This window comes from Aquarana catesbeiana, linkage group LG03, assembly GCF_042186555.1.
Source record: "Aquarana catesbeiana isolate 2022-GZ linkage group LG03, ASM4218655v1, whole genome shotgun sequence".
NCBI lineage: Eukaryota > Metazoa > Chordata > Amphibia > Anura > Ranidae > Aquarana > Aquarana catesbeiana.
In genome coordinates this window covers 364,932,920-364,958,013 of record NC_133326.1, presented here as the reverse complement: position 1 = coordinate 364,958,013, position 25,094 = coordinate 364,932,920, and the positions used below count along the sequence as shown (strand labels likewise).

The following is a 25,094-nucleotide window of genomic DNA, read 5'->3' as shown; positions in this document are numbered from 1 at the left end:
ACCTCTGCTTGTCTTAAATGTGACTCTTCCTCCTCTGCTGCTGATTCTCACAATCCTCTTCTTTCCTCCTCTTTGACTTCCTCTTCTGCCCTCCACCCCAAACTTGCTCATCCGTGTCTTTATGGACATTTCTTTGTGCACTTGTGCGCAGTCATGTTGAAACAGGAAGGGGCCATCCCCAAACTGTTCCCACAAAATTCGGCGCATGAAATTGTCCAAAATGTCTTGGTATGCGGACGCCTTAAGAATTCCCTTCACTTGAACTAAGGGGCCAAGCCCAACCCATGAAAAAAAACCTCACACCATAATCCCCCCCCTCCACAAATGATTTGGAGGAACTTGACTGGCCTGCATAGAGTCCTGACCTTAACTCGATAGAACACCTTTTGGTTGAATTGGAGTGGAGACTGTGAGCCAGACCTTCTCTTCCACATTAGTGCCTGACCTCACAAATGCGCTTCTGGAAGAATGGTCAAACATTCCCATAGACATACTCCTAAACCTTGTGGACAGCCTTCCCAGAAGAGTTGAAGCTGTTATAGCTGCAAAGGGTGGGGCCAACTTAATATTGAACCCTGTGGACTAAGACTGGGATGCCATTAAAGTTCATGTGTGCGTGTGTAAAGGCAGGTGTCCCAATACTTTTGTGATATTGTGTGTGTGTGTGTGTGTGTGTGCGTGTGCGTGTGCGTGTATATGTACAATTGTGCTCAAAAGTTTGCTTACCCTGGCAGAAATTGTGAAATTTCTGCATTAATATTGAGAATATGACTGGTCATGCCGAAAAACTGTCTTTTTTTGAGGATAGCAATCACATGAAGCCATTTATTACATATTTTTTTGGATCCTTTTAAAAATCATAATGAGAACAGAAATCGCCCAAATGGCCCTGATCAAAAGTTTACATACCCTGGAATGTTTGGCCTTGGTACAGACACAGGTAAAATGACAATTAAAGGTTAGTTTCCCACATTTGTGGCTTTTTAATTGCTTGCCGACCAGCCGCTGCAGTTTTACTGTGGCAGAATGGCACTGCTGGGCGAAACGACGTTTCCTTACGTCGATTCGCCTTTTGGCCACTTTACAAGGATAGAAAAGGATATAAAAAGATATCCAAAGCCTTGAATATGCCAGTCACTACTGTTGAATCACTTATTAAGAAGTGGAAAATTAGGGGCTCTTTTGATACCAAGCCATGGTCAGGTAGACTAAGAAAGATTGCAGCCACAACTGGCGGAAGAATTGCTCAGGATACAAAGAAAAACCCAGAGTTAACCGCAGGAGAAATGCAGGCTGCTCTCCAAAAAGACGGTGTGGTTGTTTTTAAGGAGTACAATTCAACGATACTTGAACAAAAAAGAGCTGCATGGTTGAGCTGCCAGAAGGAAGCCTTTACTGCGCCAATGCCACAAAAAAGCCAATGAGGCATGTCGAGGTGGTGTTGGACATATTGTAACCAGGCTTTTTTGTGGAACTTGTAAAGGCTTCTTTCTGGCAATTTGACCATGCAGCTCTTTTTGTTCAAGTATCATATTGTGCTCCTTAAAAACAACCACACCATATTTTTCGAGAGCAGCCTTTATTTCTCCTGAGGTTACCTGTTGGTTTTTCTTTGTAATTCGAACAGTTCCTGTGGCAGTTGTGGCTGAAATCTTTCTTGAACTACCTGACCTTGGTTTGGTATCAAGAGATCCCCTAATTTTCCACTTCTATTCAAATGATTGAACAGTACTGACTGGCATATTCAAGGCTTTGGATATCCCTTTCTATCTGTGTAAAGTTTCATTACCTTGTTACGCAGGTCTTTAGACTGTTCTTTTCTACCTCCTCATGGCTCAGTATCTAGCCTGCTTAGTGCATCCATGTGAGAGCTAAGGATGAGCTCCGGCGTGTTCGCACAGCCCACGTGCAGAGTCCTCCAGGAAGTCGGCACTGCGCTGCGCTAATCACAGGCAGTGAGACATTGTCCCGATGTGCGGCTGCAGAGATCGGGAAATGTCTCACTGCCTGTGATCAGCGCAGTGCCGACTTCCTGGCGGGCTCTGCACGTGGGCTGTGCGAACACGCCGGAGCTCATCCTTAGTGAGAGCTAACAAACTCCTTGACTATTTATACACAGACAATAATTGTGATTTTAAAAAAAATGGCCTTTTAATTGCTATTTTAATCTGTGTGTCACCTTCTGTGTCTTTACCAAGGCCAAACATTCCAGGGTATGTAAACTTTTTTTTATCGGGGCCATTTGGGTGATTTCTGTTATGATGTAAAAAGAAAATCAAAAAACGTAATAATAAATGGCTTTGTGTGATTGCTATCCTTAAATAAGACGCTATCCTTTAATAAGACAGTTTTTTGGCATGATCAGTCATGTTTTCAATCTTAATGCCAAAATTTCACAATTTCTGCCAGGGTATGCAAACTTTAGAGCACAACTGTGTGTGTGTTTGTGTATATAGAGGGAGAGATAGATATAGATTGAGGTGGACTATAGTATACATAAGGAGGTAGATGGCACGCTTCGCTATTTTGCATTTGACTAGGACCAGACCAAAGTGGTCCCACACATATAGTCCAAAAATGAACAGTTACAGCACTGCAGTGTCTTTATTGATGATTTCAAATCGTGCACCACATGTGTAAATACCACCCTTTTTGGGCTTACCTCAGCCCTTCCTCTGGTATATTATCACATGTCTAAAAATGATTACAAAATATCGACTACTGCATAGATCACCATATAAGTATGCTTTATACTTCCAACCAATACCACACATAGGAACAGCAGCAACAGATAATAATACTTGGAGATCCCTTCGCTGCCAGTTTGGAGTATATTGGAATATTTATCGCCTCTTGATCTGTCATATTTCTGTCAAAGTCTGTCATAAAATGTAAAGAAATAAGCTAAAACCGAAAAACTGTAGAGGAAACTGTTCATTGTAGATCATTCTACCAATCAACCTAAAAACAAAATCTTTACAAGGTAACAAACTAGTTTCTGGTGCAGATATGAAGTTATAAAAACAAAGATCAAAGTTTGTGTTCAATTCCTGGAATTTTATTGGACCCAATTTATGTGTTCTTTTGGACCTCTTTTTGTTTAATTCACAGTTCCCTTTCCCTGCCATGTCTCAAAGGAGGTGCATGATCAATCCCCATATATTTTAATAGTGCTACTGTGCAAGACTTGGTGTTTTAGCCACCGAGAGTTCACATTTTCTATCTCTAAAAGAATATTTTATGGCATATTTATTAACTTTTTGAGTTGTCTCCCCCACATAGACCACGTGGGCACTTAAAAATATACACAGATCAGCCAAAACATTATGATCACTGACAGTTAACCAATTGACCTCCGGAAGATTTACCCCCCTTCATGACCAGGCCATTTTCCCCCCACAAATAGAGCTTTCTTTTGGTGGTATTTGATCACCTCTGCGGTTTTTGTTATTTTTGGCACTATAAACAAGAAAAGACGGACTGTTATGAAAAAAAATTTACATAAGCAGAGCACTGTTCTGTGTGTGTGTGCCGGCTGTGATCTAATGACCAGCATCTGCTGTGAAAATCACAGCAGTGCCGGGTCACCAGCGGCGCACGCCCCCTACCTGGAAACCAGATCACGTACTAGGTATATCTGTTATACGGTCGGCAAGCGGTTAAAGTGAAAACATTTATTACAAGTGACAGTGCAGTGCTCAGAAATTCTCTATACATATAATAGCGTGCATAAATGAAATGCTGGAATTCATAATCCTCAAAATAAACCAAAACAAACTATACATGTACTGAGGGGTAATCACCACTAGGTGGCAGTCATCCTTAACCACTTTTAGACCGGGTCTATTTTTCAAATTTGTTCTTTACAAGTTAAAATAATTTTTTTTGCTAGAAAATTATTTAGAGCCCCAAAACATTATATATATTTTTTTTCTAACACCCTAGAGAATAAAATGGCGGTCGTGGCAATACTTTCTGTCGCACCGTATTTGCGCAGCGGTCTTACAAGCGCCCCCCTTTTTTATAATAAGACAACAGTAATGTTAGCCCAATATTTTTTATTTTATGAAAGATGATGTTACGCCAAGTAAATTGTTACCCAACATGTCACGCTTCAAAGTTGCGCCCGCTCGTGGAATGGTGACAAACTTTTACTGTTAAGTCTCCATATGCAGGGGCGTGGCCTGACAGCGCATGGAGTAGGACGCTTTCACAAGGAGCTCCGTCCATTACTCCTGCAATACCGCTATCCTGTGCCTATAGACGATCACCTACACGTTGACTTGCCTCTTGCACACCCTGCAGACACTGTCACAATGTCTCCCTCGAAGGCACAGAAGTCTGCAGCCGCAGCGAAGCTAGCCCAGTACCGCTGACAGGAGGGAGAGGAGACGGAGGAAGATGGCGCCGCGGAGAAGCCTGAGGGGGAGCGAGCAGCGGGAGACACAGAACGGCTCCTAGTGGCAATTACCTTCTGCCGGAGGTAGCCTCCTCAATCTGAGCTCACGGCTCAGATTGAGGAGGTCAAGGTAGACATATCCCTCATCAGGCAGGACCTGCACAAACTCCAGGACCGGGTCAAAACTGCAGAAACCAGACTGAGCTGTGTGGAGGATGCCATCCCACCCCTGCAGGAAGGTTCTGACCGCATGCAGAGACGGATCCAGCAACTGTTCTCCAGGCAGGACGACATGGAGAACAGATTGAGGAGATGTAACCTGCGATTCATCGGCCTCCCTGAGGGTGCAGAGGGTAAGGACCTCACCACGTTTCTGGAGCAGCTGCTCATTACCACCTATGGAAGGGAGGCTTTTTCCCCCATGCTGACAGTGGAGAGGGCTCACCACATGCCTGCTAGACCACCCCCGCAGGGAGCCCCCCCACGCACCTTCATAGCTAAGCTCCTTAATTATAAGTACCGGGATGCGGCCCTGAGAATGGCTAGAGAAAAGGGCAATATCACGATGAGAAACAGTAAAATCGCCATCTTCCCGGATTTTTCGGCAGAGATCCAATGCCGTAGACAAGGCTTCATGGAGGCAAAACGCGGGCTGCGAACCCATCACATCAAATATGCCATGCTGTTTCCAGCACGCCTTAGGGTGGAACAAGATGGGCGAGCCTTCTTAAAGATGCTGAAGAGGTGATAACCTGGCTGGAACGTCGAACAGCCCCTGAGAAAGCCAACTGACGCCGCTGTAAGTACCTGTACTGATGCAATTTTTCACGAATGCCGCAATGTGCCCCAATTATTTTCTGTTACCTGGCTGATTAGGGCCCTTGCGCCATGTTTTAGGCGCTTAGTTGCACACGTGTGGATTCATATTTCCTGTTTAAGCCGTACTTACTACTGGTCCCCTGCGATGCAGATCGTACCTAACACTGGAGCAGATGTGAACTTGGGACACAGTTACTTTGCTACAAGAGTCAAGTTAGGACTTTAACTTTTCCTTGTCAAAAGAAGTTTATTGAGTATACAATGTTATAAAGATACATAAAGTGAGTTTACAAGGATCTATAAAGTAAGCTCATTGTTTTACAGTAGGGTTTATATAGGTAAATATCATGAAATTTCAAATATTAAACATTGGGTTCACGTAAACCTAAATTAAAGATGTATATCATTTCCTTAGTTACTTTTGTAGGTATTTAAATGATTTATACCTACTATACATATTGTTTACAAGTAGAGTGTATATAGGTCAAATAAATTCTGATAATGAGCTTTAATCGTAAGGTGGAGAAAAGGAAAGAGAAAGAAGAAAAAGGGTTGAAAGGTAGAGGTATGGTCCACAAGGTTGTCCCGCTCGTCAGTTTATTATTCTTTTTAGTTCTCTTTGAAGCCTTAGAATGGGTGTCTCTGTAAGTCATTTAATCTGTTACCATGGCAACAGGACAGAGTCATTTGAAGTTTGACAGGAACTGTTGTTTTATCCAAGGATGCCAAAGTTTTTCAAATTTTGGGATTTGATTTTGATCGATGGCTACCATCTTAGCATGGGACATTGTATTCTTCATTCTGTGAATTGTTTCTGCTAGTACCAATGTAGGAGATTTCCATGTCTTGGCCACTGTTTGTTTTGCAGCCGTTATTAGTTGGATCATAAGTTTGAATTGAGAGAGTGTTAACCATTCCGGTTTTAGATTAAGTAAAGATAAATATGGATCTGGTTGTAATATTTTTTTAAATATTTTAGATGCAATCACGAAGACTTCCTTCCAGAAGGTTTGGATTACTGGGCACGTCCACCATATGTGTAAATATGTGCCTATTTCTGGGCATCCTCGAAAACAAAGAGCTGAGGTATTAGGTGAATATTTTGCCACTCTAGCGGGTACAAGGTACCAGCGAGTTAGGACTTTATAATTTGTCTCCAGTGCTAAGATGTTGGGTGAAGATGACTTAGATGTGAGCCATATGTTAGACCAGTCCGTGTCTTCTAAAGTTCGTCCCAGGTCCTCCTCCCACCTCTGAACGTAAGAGGGTCTATTAAGATTTGCTACTCCATATAATTGATTATAAAGTGATGAAATTGTACCTTTAGCAAATGGATCTTTTGTACAGATTGATTCAAAAATGGATAATTGGGATAATGGTGTATCCCCCTTTAGGAATGGTGTATAGAAATTTTTGATTTGGAGATATCTAAATATCTCAGAGTTTGGTAGATCATATTTTTCTCTAAGCGATGGGAATGAAAGGAATGATTTAGATGCTATGAAGTCATTTAGTGTCTGAATGCCTGATGTTGTCCAAGCTTTAAAAGAATTTGGGTAGATCCATGCCGGATAAAAGGCCGGATTTCTGATAAAAGAAAGGAGAGGATTGTGTGGAGAATGTAACTGATATTTGGTTTTTAGTTTATCCCAGAGAGATAAGAAGTGTTTAGTTATGGGATTATGAATTTTAAAGCGGTCTTTAGGATCAAGCCATAATAAATTTGATATTAATAGAGGGTCATTTTCTGAAGCCTCTATAAATACCCATAATGGGATTTCCTGTTTTGCATGGTATTTGGACAGACTGGCCAAATGTGCTGCTCTGTAGTAGTTAGTAAAATTAGGGTATCCCAGGCCTCCTTTATTTTTGGGAAGATGTAGTGTGTGTATAGGTATACGTGGTTTAGAAGAGCCCCATATAAACGAAGTTGCTCTTTTTTGTACTATTCTCAAAAAATAGGAAGGAATTGGAATAGGGAGGACTCTGAATAGATAAAGCAATTTGGGTAGAATAGTCATTTTGATTGCATTAATCTTCCCTATCCAGGATAAAGGAAGTTGCGACCATTGTTTTATTAGATTTGTGATCTGTCTTAATACAGGAGGATAATTGGTTGAGAATAAGTGAGAATGAGATGCTGTTAAATGAATTCCAAGATATGGGATTGATTTTTCTGCCCATGCGAATGGGAGTGCAGCCCTAGCCGGGATCAATTCCATGTTTGTGAGTGAAATATTAAGCACTAGGCATTTCTTAGGATTAATCATAAGGCTGGATAGGGCTGCAAATCCATCAAGAGCTGGTATTAAGTTAGGACCAGAGACCTGTGGTGATGATAGAAAAAGTAATATATCGTCTGCAAATATACATAATTTGTGTGTAATACCTCCTACTTCAATGCCAGTTATAGTTTGGTTTGTTCTGATGTATTGGGCCATGGGTTCGAGTATAAGGGCAAATAATAAGGGAGATAATGGGCAACCCTGTCGGGTACCTCTTTCGATATTAAAGGCTTCAGATTTGTATCCAGCATATTTTATATAGGCTTTGGGTTTATTATATAATGCTTTGATCCATGTTAAAAAGTGGGGTCCAAAACCCCATTTTTGTAATGAATATTGCATATATTGCCAGGATACTGTGTCAAATGCCCTCTTAATATCGAGAGATAGAAAACATAAAGGGATTTTCCGTTTTTTAGCAATATGTGCCAATAACACTGCCCTGCGTATACCATCGCCTGCCTGTCTATTTGGCATGAAGCCTACTTGATCTCTATGTATTAATTTTCCTATAATGCTATTGAGGCGTTTTGTTATTATTTTTGCTAATAATTTAATATCGAGGTTTAACAGAGAGATTGGCCGATAATTCACACAGGAAGTATCATCAGAAAGGGGTTTTGGGATCATACAAACACTTGCCATTAGTGTTTCTTGCCGAAAAGAATGTCCATCTAGAAGTTTGTTAAAAGTTTCAGTGAGAATGGGAGAGAGTATTTCTGAGAATGTTTTATAGTATAAAGCCGAGTAGCCGTCTGGGCCTGGTCTTTTGTTAAGTTTTAGGTCTTTTATGGCGTTAGCAACTTCATCTATAGTTATAGGCTCATCCAAACTGCTTTTTTGATTCTGAGATAACTCAGGTAAGGTTATTTTTGAGAAGAAGGATTCAGCCTCTGTAGGATTAAATTCATTGTTTGTCTTGTATAAAGTTGCGAGATGTGAGTGAAATTTATGGACTATTTTAACTGGATTACAAGTGTAAACATTTTTTGATAATTTCAAACGTATTGGTTTGAAAGATTTGTTAGTTGAATTTAATGCCCGAGCCAAATATGTACCTGGTTTGTTTGTATTCATGTAGAAATTGTGTTTGGAGCGTTTGAGGGATTTATCAACTGACTCAGTGAGAAATAGATCGTATTCCAATCTAGATTTTTCCAGATGAGATTTTGTACTCTGAGATGGATTATCTTGAAATGATATGTAGGCTGCATTAAAATTGAGTTCTAGTTTTTTTGCTAGATTTTTGCGTTCCCGTTTAAATAGTGCCATTTGTCTTTGTATTGTACCACGCAAGACAGGCTTATGAGCTTCCCACAGTGGTTTTTTTTGGGAGATGTCTGTTGTATTATTAATTGATATGTATTCCTTTAAAGCTTGTTCAATGGCCATCTGATGTAGTGGGTGTTTGAGCATTATGTCCGGTAAGTACCACGTTGGGTCATGCGCTTTTGGTATGGCTGAGGCTATAGTAGTGTATACTGCATTATGGTCAGACCACGGAATCGGAATTATATCTGATGCAATAATTTCTGGTATCATTCCTATTGTTAGAAAAATATGATCTATTCTGGTGAAGGTTTGATGAGGGTGCGAGAAATAAGTGAATTTCTTTTTCATTGGGTTACTTTCTCTCCACGAATCTACCAGATTGTATTTGGAAAGAAGTTGAGAAAAAGGTAATCTAGAGGTTATTTTGGATGGAGTAAAAAGTGATTTATCTAGAAATGGGAGGAGGACCTGGTTCGAATCCCCACACATTATCACTGTTCCTATTTTGTGTGTATTAATCACTTGTAATATATGTGAGAGGAATGGTGTAGGTTGTTTGTTAGGAGCGTAGTAGGAAATCACCGTGATTGCTGTATCCATTATATAACCCATGAGTATCAGGTATCTACCTTCTGGGTCTTTAATTTCTGATAAGGTGAATGGTGTGGATCGGTGAAATGCAATTAGAGTTCCCCTTTGCTTGGTGAAGTGTGTTTCTTGGAGGCATACTATGTGAGCCTTCTTGTTATGGAAAGTACAGAAGGCTTTGGTCCTTTTTTGAGGGACATTTATTCCCTGAACATTCAGGGAAAATATATTCAGTGGTGCCCTGGCAACAGGTCAAATAGTTTTGACTTACTTTTTGTTATGCAGTGCTGACTGCGCAGATCAACCTGTGTGGACTGAAGAGATGAATAGATAGAAAAGAAACCAGTGAATTCTGGAGTAAAGAGTAAACAAAAAACATATGAGATTAGATGATACATTGTATAAATTATTTTTTGCAAGTAATCACAATTTACCCGTGAAAGAGAATAAATATCTCTCTCAGGGGAATAAGTGCCTTCGTCACACATCCCACATAATATGGTTGGGAGAATGAGGAGGGCTAATGGGGGTACACGGATCTTCCGCTTACAGTAGAGAAGTGCTATGTCAAAAGACATCAAAATGATGTTTCATTAATTGGAGTGCAGAATATAGTTTTTGTTGAAATTATTTATTCCAGGGTGGTTGTATATGGTTAGTCTTGCCCTAGGCTAAATAATTCAGTTAGAAAGGTACTGTTAATAACTTTGGTATTGATGAAGATAGTTTGAATTATTTTGGGATTTTAACCCTTTTAGAGTAAACAATTACATATTTTATTCATATGTAACTGTTTAGATATGTTAACTCATAAAATTGAGGTTGTATTGCTTCAGATTAGAATAAACAAAAACATAATTCTAGGAACTAGTTAGGTAATAATATATTTGTTTTAAGAAAAGAAAGAAAAAGCTTCCATTACTTCTGGATTATTGAACATATTTGTCCTAAAAAGTAATAAATCTATTGTTATTACCTGATAATATATAACTGAACAAGAATTTCCTTATTTCACTTATATATTCTAAGGCTATATGAATCAGAAGTAATAAGAAATATAACTGGAATGTAACATGATCCCACACAGTGTGTGACTATCAGAATGCAGTTACATTCAGTTATAAATACAGGTTTTTTATAGAGAACCATCTTAGTATAATAAATGAAGAGATATCAGGAATTAGGATGTCAGTCCATTGAATCTTCTTGGTCCATGGATGATGTGGCATAACGGCCTCTTTTGTGAGAATGATGATTCCCATTTTGTTCTGAAATTTTCTGGGTGCTGCCTGAAGGTGAAGATGATGCCATTCTTCTGCGTGTGGGAGAGTTGCTGCTTGTGGGTTCTGTCAGATTTAATTTTAAAAGGGTTTGTTGTAGTTCATCTGCTGATCTGCTTCTGTAAATTGTACCTTGGTAGTTAAATCTGACTGAAAAGGGGAAGCCCCATTGATACATAATATTGTGGCGTTGCAGTTCCATTAGTTGGGGTTTCATGGATCGTCTTTTAGTAATAGTAAGTTGGGATAGGTCAGCAAAAATTTGATAATTGTGTCCTTGAAAATTAAGTTCCTTTTTTTCTCTTGCAGCAATTAGTATTTGTTCTTTCGTTCTGTAATAATGAAATTTTGTGATTATATCACGTGGGGGTCCATCTTTCTTTTTGGCTGTGAGGGCTCTGTGTACTCTGTCCAGTTCTAAACGTTCAATAGGGATATCTGGCTTTAGTTCTTGTAATAGAGCAGTAATAGTAGATTGCAGGTCTGTCACAGTTTCAGGTATTCCCCTTATGCGCAAGTTTGAACGTCTGGCTCTATTTTCGTAATCTTCGAGCTTAGTTTGAAGTATTAAATTCTCTTCTTTTAATTGTTCCAATTCTGTTATATTTACTTGGGTTCTAATTTCAATTTCATCCATTTTTATTTCTAAGGCTGCGGTGCGGTTTCCCAGCTCTCTTATTTCTTTGGTTAGGCTTTTTGTTATTTGGTCTGAGGTTTGTTTTAAAGCCTTATGAAGCATCTTTTCAAATTGAAATAATATTACTGGGGATGCTGAGGAGGCTTGTGGAGAAGTTTGTGAGAGGATTTGTTCTGTATCTGACTCAAATGGAGAGTCTTGCTGTGACATTTTCTGTCTGTGAGAGCGCCCTGATGCTGTATCTTGTGAGGTGACTGGAGCTGCTTTAGTTGCAGTGAGTGCCTGTGAGCTCTTTGTGAGGTGATTTTTATTTCTGCCACGGTTTCCTGCCCAAACTTTCACAGTTTGTTCCCTGGGGCAAAAAGTTTCAAATGGATACCTTTTGAGCCTGCAGGCTCCGCTTTGTCCTTCTCTTCTCTCCTCAGCGGTGCGGAGCTCTAACAATGCATGTCTGCTCCGCTAGGCTCCGCCCATCTCCCCCATTAGGACTTTAACTTTAACCGCTTTTCCTTTCATATGGTCCGAAGTGGCCCAGTACCCTGCATTGGAGGTCGGAACCTCGGGAGTGCAACGATCCTACTCCCTAAATACAAAGTGCAGCAAGACTTTCCCCCACTAAGCACTAGAGAATACTCCTGGGATGCTGGAAGCTGTGCAAAGCACAAATATGTGTCACTCACTTAATGGGGGGCTTGCTCCAACACTGCTCTGCAATGCAGTGGCTTCAAATGCTTACCATTCTCTTTGCTTACCAAGTAACTTTATGTTTTCTCTTGTTAGAAGTTTTCAAATGGTTTCGGGATGATGCCCACAATAGTTGGAAGGGTTGTAGGGCGGGGTGGGGAGGGAATGTTTATTCATTGAGTAATTTTGTGTACGATGTATTCCTAACACAGATAAAGCAACAAAAATTAATACTGGTTCAGGTACTAAAAGCTATACTTCACTTAATTCTATTTATGTTGGACAGGTTGTATGGGTTCCCACGAAACTTGAGTAATTGAGTCAAAAGTCCCAGCTCAGCTAGACCTTGTTATTTCATAACTGATATCTCATGGCGTCCTTAAAATTCCTCACCTGGAATGTGAGAGGCCTAAGGTTCGGCAGCTCTCGCATTTCTTAAAAAGCAATGAGCTGACGTAATAGTGCTTGTTGAGACTCATGTGGAAGGGAGATTGCAGATGGCCTCCGTCGCCCGTGGGTGGGGTGGGCATTCCACTTGACCCACACACCCCACGCATGAGGAGTCTCCATACTTGTAGCCAAATCTGTACAATTTGAACTCAATGAAGCCTCCACAGACCCACAGGGACGATATGTATTCCTGTCTGCAAGGTTATACGGGGAACCTTTCCTCATATTAGCCTTCTATGTCCCTCCCCCATTCTCCATGCCCATAATCCTAGAAGGGTTTGCATTTATGGCATGGCATCCCACAGCCCAAGCAGTTTGGCTGGGGGACTTCAACACCACACTAAATCCCTCTTTAGATAGACTTCAACCCTCAAATCCCACTTCAGGAGCAAATAGGGACACTAAGTTCTCCAAACTGGCTTCCTCCTTCCACCTTGTGGACTCCTGGAGACATAGATTCCCTCACAAGCGAACATATTCTTGCTTCTCCTCTACACACAACTCCATGTCCAGAATTGATCTCATTCTAATATCACAAGGCCTCACACCACGGCTGTTGGAGACAGCGTTCTGTCCCAGGATGCTGTGCGATCATAGTCCCTATTGAATCACAGTAAGCATTCCCATGGACAAGCCAATGCGGGCCTGGCGCTTAAATCCATTCTGGCTCTCACTGCTGCCTGAGGACGATGATCTTGCCGAATGGAAATTATACTTCAGAGACAACTCTGCCCATATGGCGGTGTAACGAGCCCCTTGCTCGCTCGGTTCCACTCTTCCGACACTCCTCTGCTGCTATTGAATCAGATTGCAATGTCTGATGGTTCGGTCATCCAATGCTCCAGGATTAAAACTACAGCTCTGTGCCGTTCTAACCAAGTTGTGATAGCTCAGAACAAACACCAGGCAGGTTGTATGTAAGTTCAACCAGGAACCTCCCTTTATTGACAGGAATACAGTCTTATTTATACAATAAAAGAGGAGGCGCAGACTGCTCATATTACTCTAACAATACAGCTGTAACCTAATTAACATGAGCTAATTAACTAATCCCTTTAGACATTCTAGATGACTCAGACATGACCTTTAGGCCAGACTGGCCGTCTTGTAGTTCAGAACATCCAATCAACATTCTCACAATAGCAGAGTTAATTAACACAAACAAAAATGGGGATCTAATGACTCTTAGATCCCATACTAGAGACTTATTTACAATACACATTTTAGCAGACAACATACAGACAGGTGCTGGAATTTACATCAGCATCTCCTAACAGTATCTGTCCCAGCATTATGAATCAGCCACTATTCCAATATGGCAAATCCAGGGTCCCCAGAGTCTGTGTGTCCTGGGGGACCAGGACCCGAAACCACAGTAATACCACCTCAAGGGTCCCCAGGCATACATCTCACAAAGAGCACCGTTCCCCCAAATGCAAGGGCCCACGATCGATCGGCAAGAGGCTAGCATACAGTCCCCTCCAAAAGTCTCTGTCACAGGCCGCAATCTGGAAGTCATTCAAATCCCACGTTCGCTTGACCCTCACCTCACGCATCAATAGAGTCAAATCCGACTCTGCTGGGGCGTTTGACAGAGCAGTTGCAAAGTTGTCCCTCGCGGAACAGAATTACATGACCGACCCCACTCCCATAAACGCGAGCACACTTAAAATCCAGACCAGAGTGCTGTCTCAACTTCAGTATGGTAAGGCAAGACAAAAATCATTCTTTGCTAAACAAAAGTTGTTCGAGCATGGGGAAAAGGCTGGCAAACTCCTGGCATACCTGGTTCATTGTGAGGATAGGCCCCCAGTGGTAATTTCTCTGCATGGTCCTGATGGACTACCCATTACTGACCCAGATACGGTGACCTCTATGTTTAGGGACTTCTTCGCTGACCTCTATGTTTAGGGACTTCTTCGCTGACCTCTATACGTCCAAAAGTCCGGAGGATATGGGTCCGATGAACTCCTTTCTGGAAGAGGTTGCATTACCTCAATTGGCTCAGGATCAGATCAGCCTCCTTGAGGCACCTCTCACCGTGGAGGAAATAGCGGAGGCCATCGCCGGATTTGCCAGATCCAAGTCCCCAGGCTCCGACTGCCTACTCGTAGAATTTTACTCCCAATACAGCGAGACCCCGATCCCTAAACTGTTAGCCTTATATAACCACCTATTCGAGACATTCATGCTCTCCACTTCTATGAGAGAGGCGACGATAGTCCTCATACCCAAACTGGGTAAGGACCCTGGATACCTCGAATCCTATTTCCCCATTTCCCTCCTACAGGTGGATGTTAAAATTCTGGCCAAGGTCCTTTCTATCCGACTTAATCAGGTTATATTTTTACTGATACACACAGATCAGGCAGGATTTATGCCAGGACGCAATACCTCATTTAACTTGCGTAAATTATTCATTAATCTACAGGCCATACATGAAAATGTAGGTTCCAGGGTGATTGTGACGCTAGACACGGCGAAGGCATTTGATTCACTGGAGTGGAGCTACCTGTGGAGGTGTCTGGAAAGTTATGGCTTTGGCCCTAGGTTTCTCAAGTGGATCAAGCTACTCTATCAGGCTCCCACAGCCAAAGTGGTGGTGAACGGATGGCCGTCTCAGGTGTTTGACCTTAGCAGAGGCACGAGACAGGGCTGTCCACTCTCACCACTCTTATATGCCCTAGCCGCAGAACCCTTGGCCATGTCTATCCGTGCAGACCCCGAGATCCAAGGCCTACAGTTGGAACCCCTAACCGAAAAAATAAGTTTTTTACGCAGATGATACATTATTATATCTTGCTGACTCAGGTCCTTCACTCCACACTGCTCTCCGGTTGATCGAACGGTTCGGAACATTTTCCGGACTGAAGATCAATTGGGAGAAGTCCCAAATCGAACCCCTCTTTCCACTAGTCAGAGCCAAAATACATCTATGGGCCCACCTGCCTTTGGGGATATGGGGCCGCATAAACCTAAAAAAAATGGTTCTCCTCCCTAAAATCATTTATGTACTATGGCACACCCCAATTTACTTACCACTAAAATATTTTAAATCACTTGAAGCCCTCCTTACACCCTTCGTTTGGGGAACCAGTCGGCATAAACTTGCCTGGCAAGTACTCAAAAACCCAACAGATATGGGAGGCACGGCCTTACCAGATTTCCATCTCTATTATATTGCATCTCAATTGTCCCAACTGTTTCACATAGACAGACAACGCACGTTTCCGAATCCTACTAGGCTCACGAGGAGCACGGCTCACTGGAGACTCGCTATATACAATATCAGCGGGCTCCAGAGGGGCTGATTCGAGAGGAGATGCGAAGTGCCTCGTATATCATTACAGACGTATTTGGGACATCGCCTCTACTAAATTAGGTATACCCCAACATAACGATTACACACCAATATGGCACAATAAGGACCTGGCAGAATTTCTACACATCCCGGATCCCGAGTTGTGGGAAACAAAGGGTATATACTATCTGCATCACTTACTCTCAGTTGGAAACCTAAAAAGTTATACTATCCTTAAAGAGGAAGTCTCACTCCAAAATCACATTTTCTTTAGGTTTCTGCAAGTAAGACATGCGGCCCAAGCGCAATTTCCACATTCCTATCCATCACCCACTCTTCACCCTATCATGGCCATAGTCAAAAATACCGATTCACGCGGATTGATATCCACAATCTATAACATGCTCTTGGTTCCCACCTCTACCAACATAGCATTTGACCTGAAGCCTCGTTGGGAAAGGGAGGTGGGACCCATGGAGAATGAGGAATGGGAGGAGGCTCTAGAGTCCTGTAAAGTAGTGTCCCCAAAGCTGTCAGACTATCCCAGATCTATAGAACACATAGGGCATATCTCACCCCTATTCGCGTAGCCAGATATAAGCGCAACCAGTCCACTTTGTGTTTACTGTGCAGACAGGAGGTCGGCACGTTTTTCCGTTTATTATGGACCTGCGCAAAAATACAGGAGCTATGGAAACAAGTTGTGACCTTTCTGCATGATGTCATGGGCTCTCCTGTAGCGCTTGACCCAAAACAATGTCTACTGGGGATATTCCCTGACACAGTGGACAAATTCACTAAAATCATGCATGAAGCATTATTTTCAGTTAGGAAAATAATCGCTAGAAAGTGGATGAGGCCACCCCCCCTAGTTTTATGGAGTGGCAGACGGAAGTCAACATATCCTTGCCCTGTAAAAAATACATATACATTAACAGAGGCTGCTCAGCCAAATACAGTAAGATCTGGGACCGCTGGTTACGGGAACCAGAGACTTGCAGTTAACCATAAACCTGACCAGTAACATAAAGGTTCGAACACATAAACGTAAGACTTTATTCCTGTAGTATTTTGTGAATGCGCTTTTATAGTTGTACACCAACATATCAAATTGTATAATATTTGACATGCCTGTATTGAATACGTTATTTGTTTTATTGAACTCAACGTACAATTTATGTATGCATATGCTACGCTATGTATGAGTACATTGTTTTTTTTTACTCAAATAAAAACCTTTGTTCATCGGGAAAAAAAATTCTCCATATGCGACGTTCTACAGGTTGCATGCTTTTGAGTTAGAGGCGGTCGAGGGCTAGAATTATTGCTCTAGCTCTAACGATCGCGGTGATGCCTCACATGTGTGGTTAGAACACCGTTTTCATATGCGGGCGCTACTCACGTATGCGTTCGCTTCAGCATGCGAGCTCGGTGGGACAGGGCGTGTTTAAAAATATTTTTTTCTTTTTTCTTATTTTACCTTTTTTTATTTATTTTTTTATTTTTACACTGTACACTGAGCTATGGGCGGAAGTGACGTTTTGATGTTGCTTTCACTCTGCATTGGTATGGAGCTGGGTGGGGGCCATCTTCCCCTCACTCAGCTCCATACCACAGAAGACACATGATCTGATCGTCTCCGCCGGTAAGCGGCGGAGGGCACCGGAGAGCGGCGGGGGGGGCACTCCCGCCGCCGATACGTGATCTTGCGGCGAATCCACCACAGAGACCACTTTTATCTGAAAGTGGACCGCCCACTGAAGAAGAGGATACCGGGGATGCCATGACAACGATATTCCTCTTCAAAGTACCGCCGTATAATGTGGGCGGTCCGGAAGTGGTAAAAAAGTGCTACTAAAGTCCCAAAAGTGCAAAGATGAATATCAATCTTCCCCCTAAGAAAGTGCTAATAGTGCAAACAAAGTCCCAAAAATAAGTGCAGAGATGAATATCAATCTTCCTCCCTAACCGCTTGCCGACCAGCCGCCACCGCCATACTGTGGCAGGTCGGCGCGATCCTGCGAGCCGTCGTAGCTGTACGTCGGCTCCTTTAAGCAGGGCAGCAGGCGCATGTGCCGCCGCAGTCGCGTGCCCGCTGCACTCGGGGGGGGTGTGCTGATGCTCGTGGCCGACGGTCGTGAGCGATTGCAGGCTCGAGAGGCAGAACAGGGACGTAAATCCTTGTTCTGTGAGGAGAGACAAATCGTGACTTCCTAATAGCTAGGAACCACAATCTGTCATTTCCTCTAGGTCAGTCCCCTCCCCCTACAGTTAGAAACACAGGGAACACAGTTAACCCCTTGATCGCCCCCTAGTGTTAACCCCTTCCCTGCCAGTGACATTTTTACAGTAATCTGTGCATTTTTATATTATTATAGAACTGATCGCTGTATAAATGCCAATGGTCCCAAAAAATGTGTCAAAAGTGTCCGATGTGTCTGCCATAATGTCGCAGTCCCGATAAAAAAAACCACAGATCGCCGCTATTACTAGTAAAAAATAATAAAAATGCTATAAATCTAACACCTATCTTGTAGACGCACTTTTGCGCAAATCAATTAGTATACGCTTATTGCGATTTTTTTTTTTTTTTTTTTTTTTTTTTTTTTATAAAAATATGTAGAATAATACATAGCGGCCTAAACTGAGAAACAAATTTGCTTTTTTTTAAAAAAAGATGGGCATATTATAGCAAAAAATACAAAATACATTGTGTTTTTTTTTTTTTTTTCAAAAATGTCGCTCTTTTTTCTTTATAGCGCAAAACTACCAAAAGAAAGCTCTATTTGTGGGAAAAAAAGGACGGAAATTTTGTTTGGGTGCAGCGTCGCACGACCGCGCAATTGTCAGTTAAAGCGAGGCAGTGCAGAATAGCAAAAAATGGCCTGGTCATTCAGCAGCCAAATCTTCCGGGGCTTAAGTGGTTTATTAATGCATATGCAGTGTCCCCAAGTGCATAAATAATCCACGTTGTCACCAACAGTGCACCGCCCCACCACCTCTGCACTGTACTCACCAGATAGATGAAATGTATAAGCAAATACACCTCCAATCCATATATCGCCCGATATTTATCAGACTCCAGCTCAGGTGCTGGTGATCCTTTCCCTGCATATAAAGCTCACACCATAGAGCCCAGACAGAAAAAGTATATAGTGTAGTATTTTATTAAAATATGACCAATAGTACGTAAAATAAGCAATCCACATGGAAAGTTTTATACAATTGCAATAAACTCACTCCAGAGGCTGCCAATCCCACTTGTGGACTCGGCAGCGTGACATCGGCACGTACAGGCCCCACCCAACACGTTTCGTACGCACACACGTTCTCAGGGGATCCACTTTTGGCTGATGTCAATGTGTCGAATAGCCTGCTAGCGCAGGAAAGAGGCAATAAGAGCAGGAAATGTAAAATATAAACATTAGGTACCATTTACCATATGGACTCCATTAATAACCAATAGCACATAACATAAGCAATTAAATGCCTTTTACAATGGCATCTGGAAATGGGTGGGATATGTTAGGCAGCAAGTGAACATGTTGTCCCTGAAGTTGGTGTGTTTAAGCAGAACAAAAATGGGCAAGCGTAAGGATTTGAGCAACTTTACCAAGGGTCAAATTGTAATAGGTGGACGATTGGGTCAGAGCATCTCCAAAACTGCAGCTCTTGTGGGATTTTCCATGTTTGCAGTGGTCAGGACCTACCAAAAGTGGTCCAAAGAAGGAAAACCAGTTAACCAGCAACAGTGTCCAAGGCTAATTGAGACACCTGAGGAGCAGAGGCTTGCCTGTATATTCTGATCCAATGGATAAGCTTGTATAGTTCAAATTGCTGAAAAAGTTAATGCTGGTTCTGTTAAAAAGGTGTCGGGACACCGAGTGCATCACAGTTTGTTGTGTATGGGGCTGTATAGCTGCAGACCAGTCAGGGTGCCTATGCACGTGCTCATCAGAACTGAACCACGGAGTGTTGGAAGAAGGTGGCCTGGTCAGATGAATTTTAAGAATGGTTTGAGGAACACAACACTGAGTTTGAGGTGTGGACATGGCCTCCAAATTTTCCATATCTCAATCCAATCGAGCATCTGTTGGATGTGCTGGAAAAACAAGTCCGATCCATGGAGGCCCCACCTTGCAACTACAGGACTTAATAGATCTTATACTGACGGCTTGGTGCCAGATACCAAAGCATACCTCCAGAGGACTCATGCCTTGATGGGTTATGGTGGGTGGTGATAATCTTTTGGGTGATCATCGTACAGTATGAGTAAAGTAATTATTGATGTTGATCTGGTAAACCCTATGTGGATGGGAGAAGGATCTGTCTTTGTATTTGAATAGTAGATACAGTAGGAAAACCACCTATGCTTTTAGAGCTTAAAAACATTTTGCTTTTTTCTTTATCTTACATTCCACGTTCAGGATATCCATATTTCCATTATGATAGGGTTATGCTGCCACCTTCAGATGTTCGGACACTGCAAAATAAAGGAGGAAATGCCCTCCTAGGCACAACCTTTCCCCGTTAGGCAAGGCTTCAGTTTTTTGCCCCCTGATTCACACCTATGCAGGTTGCAGTTTGCATATTGGAGGTGCATTTTGTATTTTTCTCGTTCCAATTATTTTTATTGAAAAGCATTTTTCAGACAGAGGTTCTCCATAACATACAGTGTCAACAATAGATGGTGTTGGGTCCATTTTGCATTTTTCAATGCATGCTTTTGATCCATTGAAGTCTACGGAACCAAAAAACCAGAAAAAAGTCCCTGGCCCTTTCCATAAAATGCAGATGTGAACTACATCCATAGGAAAACACGTTAAATGGCCTATATTGTGTTTCTGCAAAACTGAAAATGCACTAAAAAATGCATAGGCGTGAACCAGGCCTTAGGTGATGAACATGTCTGCACGAAAACTTAGCTAGCTTCTCAACGGTTCCATCTGGGATTAAGAGACCAGCTCTTTCTGAATCCATTTTCTTTTGGCTTTTTTACAGATGTTGTGCTAGGGCCCTGCTCTGGACATGTGGGGACAGCCTGTAACATTGCTGGTTGCCTCTGGATCCTGCAGAACAGGACCATGCTGAATGATCTATTGCCTTGTGGACCATTCGGGTACTATGCAGGTCCAGGGCAGTGATCCCCAGCTGGGGAGTAGACTCCCTAAAGGCCCTTATGACATTTTCCACAGTTATAGCTGAAGGTTGGACCCCCCAAGGGGGAGTTGAGAGCTTTGGCAGCAGCCATATTGCCTGCATGCATTATTGGCAGTATAGGTTCTGGGGATAGTTAGTCTAGTGGGACTACAGGTCGCAAGAAGTGGGGTACCATGTGGGACTAAAAGTTGCAGCAGAGCATTCCTTGTGGGACTACAGGTTGCAGCAAGTAGTGAGAGATCACACCACTTTCCCTTGTGGGGCACTATCATCGGGCACTCCAGGGGTAACCAATGCACTGGTGCTTATTGGCCCAGTGTCCTCTTGATGGACTTGGACCGCTGCTCTAACATGCACACACTAACACACATATATACACAAGTACACGCACGCACACACACACACACACACACACACACACACATATATTACGCAGTATCTCACAAAAGTGAGTACGCCCCTCACATTTTTGTAAATATTATATTGTATCTTTTCATGTGACAACACTAAAGAAATGACACTTTTCTACAATGTAAAGTAGTGAGTATACAGCTTATATAATGGTGTAAATTTGCTGCCCCCTCAAAATAACGCAACACAGACATTAATGTCTAAACCGCTGGTAATGAAAGTGAGTACACCCCTAAATGAAAATGTCCAAATTGGGCTCAATTAGTCATTTTCCCTCCCCGGTGCCATGTGACTCATTAGTGTTACAAGGTCTCAGGTGCGAATGGGGAGTAAGTTCAACGTGACACCTCCTGGCAAAGAACTCTAAGGATCTGAAAAAAAGAATTATTGCTCTACATAAAGATGGCCTAGGCCAGTGATGGCGAACCTTGGCACCCCAGATGTCTTGGAACTACATTTCCCATGATGCTCAATTACCCTGCAGAGTGCATGAGCATCATGGGAAATGTAGTTCCAAAACATCTTGGGTGCCAAGGTTCGCCATCACTGGCCTAGGCTATAAGAAGATTGTGAAGACCCTGAAACTGAGCTGCAGCACGGTGGCCAAGTCCATACAGCGGTTTAACAGGACAGGTTCCACTCAGAACAGGCTCGCCATGGTCGACCAAAGAAGTTGAGTGCATGTGCGCAACGTCATATCCAGAGGTTGTCTTTGGGAAATAGACGTATGAGTGCTGCCAGCATTGCTGCAGAGGTTGAAGAGGTGGGGGGGTCAGCCTGTCAGTGCTCTGACCGTACGCCGCATCAAATTGGTTTGCATGGCTGTCTTTCCAGAAGCCAAGATAAACGTATTTGGTTCAGATGGTGTCAAGCAAGTGTGGCGGCAACCAGGAGAAGAGTACAAAGACAAGTGTGTCTTGCCTACAGTCAAGCATGGTGGTGGGAGTGTCGGGTCTGGGGCTGCATGAGTGCTGCCGGCGCTGGGGAGCTACAGTTCATTGAGGGAACCATGAATGCCAACAAGTACTGTGACATACTGAAGCAGAGCATGATCCCCTCCCTTGGGAGACTGGGCCGCAGGGCAATATTCCTAAATAACAACCCCAAACACACCTCTAAGAGGACCACTGCCTTGCTAAAGAAGCTGAGGGTAAAGGTAATGGACTGGCCAAGCATGTCTTTAGACCTAAACCCTATTGAGCATCCTCAAACGGAAGGTGGAGAAGCGCAAGGTCATCCACCAGCTCCGTGATGTCGTCATGGAGGAGTGGAAGAGGACTCGAGTGGCAACCTGTGAAGCTCTGGTGAACTCCATGCCCAAGAGGGTTCAGGCAGTACTGGAAAATAATGGTGGCCACACAAAATATTGACACTTTGGGCCCAATTTGGACATTTTCACTTAGGGGTGTACTCACTTTTGTTGCCAGTGGTTTAGACATTCTCTGTGTGTTGAGATATTTTGAGGGGAAAGAAATTTACACTTTTTTTACAAGCTGTACACTCGCTACTTTACATCGTAGCAAAGTGTCATTTCTTCAGTGTTGTCACATGAAAAGATATAATAAAATATTTACAAAAAATGAGGGGTGCACTCACTTTTGTGAGATACTGTATATATAAATGGGGCCTGTTTCATTAATAGTAGGAAGGAAGGGATGTAGGGGGTTAAGGGTCCCAAATACCTTCTATAGGTAGGGAGGAACCTGGGTACAGACCTGTGACTATATCCCCTGGGGGGGGCAGTGTGTTTGCGGCTCGGGTTCCCTCCCCCTATCTGGTATTTTTCTAGTCGTCTGTCCAGGAGCGCCCTAGAGAGAGGCTCCACCTCTGGAGGCAGGAAACACAAAGGGTTAAATCCATAAAGGGCGGCCTCCTTTCCTCTTCCCCAGTCTTTTGTGTTTACTCCACCGGAGGAGAAGGCTGGATAGAGCTCATGTTCCCCCAGAACCTAAGCAGGGCTGCTTAGGGTGGGAGGGAGGTCTGCATGTACCTTATGGTGGGTATGGCAGATCCTGGGTCCCCCCGGTCAGGCTGCAGGAAGCTGGAACCGGCGCCTTCCTCCACATTAACCCAGGGAGGGCTGGCGCTCCCTGCATGGGTCTCGCGGGGGGGGGGGGGGGGAGTGATTCCTCCACTGGCCGGATACTGTGGTATCTCAGCGTGAGTGCGGCATTGGGTGGGTGCAGGCCTCAAGTTCCGGCCTTTGGAACGCAGAAGGAAGGCGGGGGACTTCTGGCGTGTCCCTTCCGGGTCTCGCGAGGAGCATGATAGCCGGGACTATGGTGGTTTATTTAAATGCCAGCCACCATCAGCTGGTGGTCCCGGATCCACTACACAAGTGCAGCGGCGCAATGTTACAGGAGGACGACATGTACCGAGCAGCGTGGCAGTGGTGCCGGCCCAGCTCAGGTAGGCGAGCACTGGGGTGGTTGGCCTATGGGGCTGGGTATTTTTCCCCAGGAGGGGTGAAGCCCGCCCCACCCCCTTGGTGATTCTGGTTCCGGGCTAAAGAGCCTTGCGGAGCCTTGTGTATCTGGTTACGGCTGGCGAGGGTGCACGTGTGTGGTGGAGGTGCACTCTTTGTTTGGCAAAGTAACTGATGGCGTCACAGGCCTTGGTTTTCCACACTGATATGCCTGGCGGCAGAGCCCTCCCCTTCATGCTGCCTGGGAGGGAAGATCTGCTGTCTCAGGGTTCGGTCCTGTTGTCAAAGATGCAGAGCCTGAAATTGTCAGCATGGTGTCTGAGGAAAGCCTCCTGAAGGCTAAGGGGCTCTCAGACAGGGTCGTTAATACGATTTATATCCAGTAGCAAGGTGACCCAAGCAATTTATATTAAACTTTGGAAAGTCTTCTGTTCATGGTTGGACACCAAGAAGGTGTCTGCAGGTATTCCGGCCGTCTTGGCGTTTTTTACAGGATGGCGTGAACCAAGTGCTGGCCATTAGTACATTAAAAGTTCAGGTGGTGGCCTTGTCTGTTTTTTTGTTTGTTTTTTTTAAAAACAACCCCTGTCATTTTGACCCGCTAGTCATCAGGTTCTTTAAGGGGTTAGACATAACTAGGCCAATTCCGTTTAGGATTCTGCCAAAATGGGATTTGTCAATAGTATTGCAAGGTTGGTGAAAACGTTCGCAAGAGGAAGATCTGTCGTTAAAGTGGGCCACTTTCGAAACAACTTTTTTGATTGCGATATCATCAGCCAGTCGCATTAGCGAGTTGCAGGTGCTTTCTATTAAAGAGCCTTTCCTGCCAAATTTTGAGGACAGGCTGATAATGCATATGAACCCGAGGTTCTTGCCTAAGGGGGTCTCTAAATTCTACAGGACGCAGGAGATCAATTTGCCTTCCTTCTGTACGTCTCCAACTAATCCAAAAGAAGCAGAATTCCACCAATTGGACGTGTGGGGCCTGTGTCTTGCGTTACTTGGAATTGTCCGAAGGCATTAGAAAATCGAATGCTCTATTTGTTTTACATTCTGGTAAAAAATTGGGGTTCCAAGCTTCGACATGCACAGTCGCCCGGTTGATCAAACAGGTAATTGTGGAAGCTTACAACATCTGGAAGGAGTACACTTTTTCCCCAATGACTCTTTCCACGCAGGCACTGTCTGCTTCTTAGGTGGAGCGAGCTGGGCGACACCAGAACAAGTTTGCCGAGCAGCAACATGGTTAAGCTACTCGACGTTTATTAAACGCCATAGCCTGGACCTTATCTCAGTGCAGGATCAAGCGTATGGGAGAAAGGTCCTCCAGGCATTAGTAGTCGCCCCCCCCCCCCCCAAATGTGACATGTCTCAGAAGATTGC

General features: G+C 43.4%; 1 protein-coding gene across 1 annotated transcript in view; it reads left to right on the top strand.

Annotated features, from left to right (window-relative positions):
- The window catches only part of RBM27 (RNA binding motif protein 27), a 219,080-nt gene that overhangs the window by 149,564 nt on the left and 44,422 nt on the right, over window positions 1-25,094 (top strand). The window lies entirely within an intron of this gene.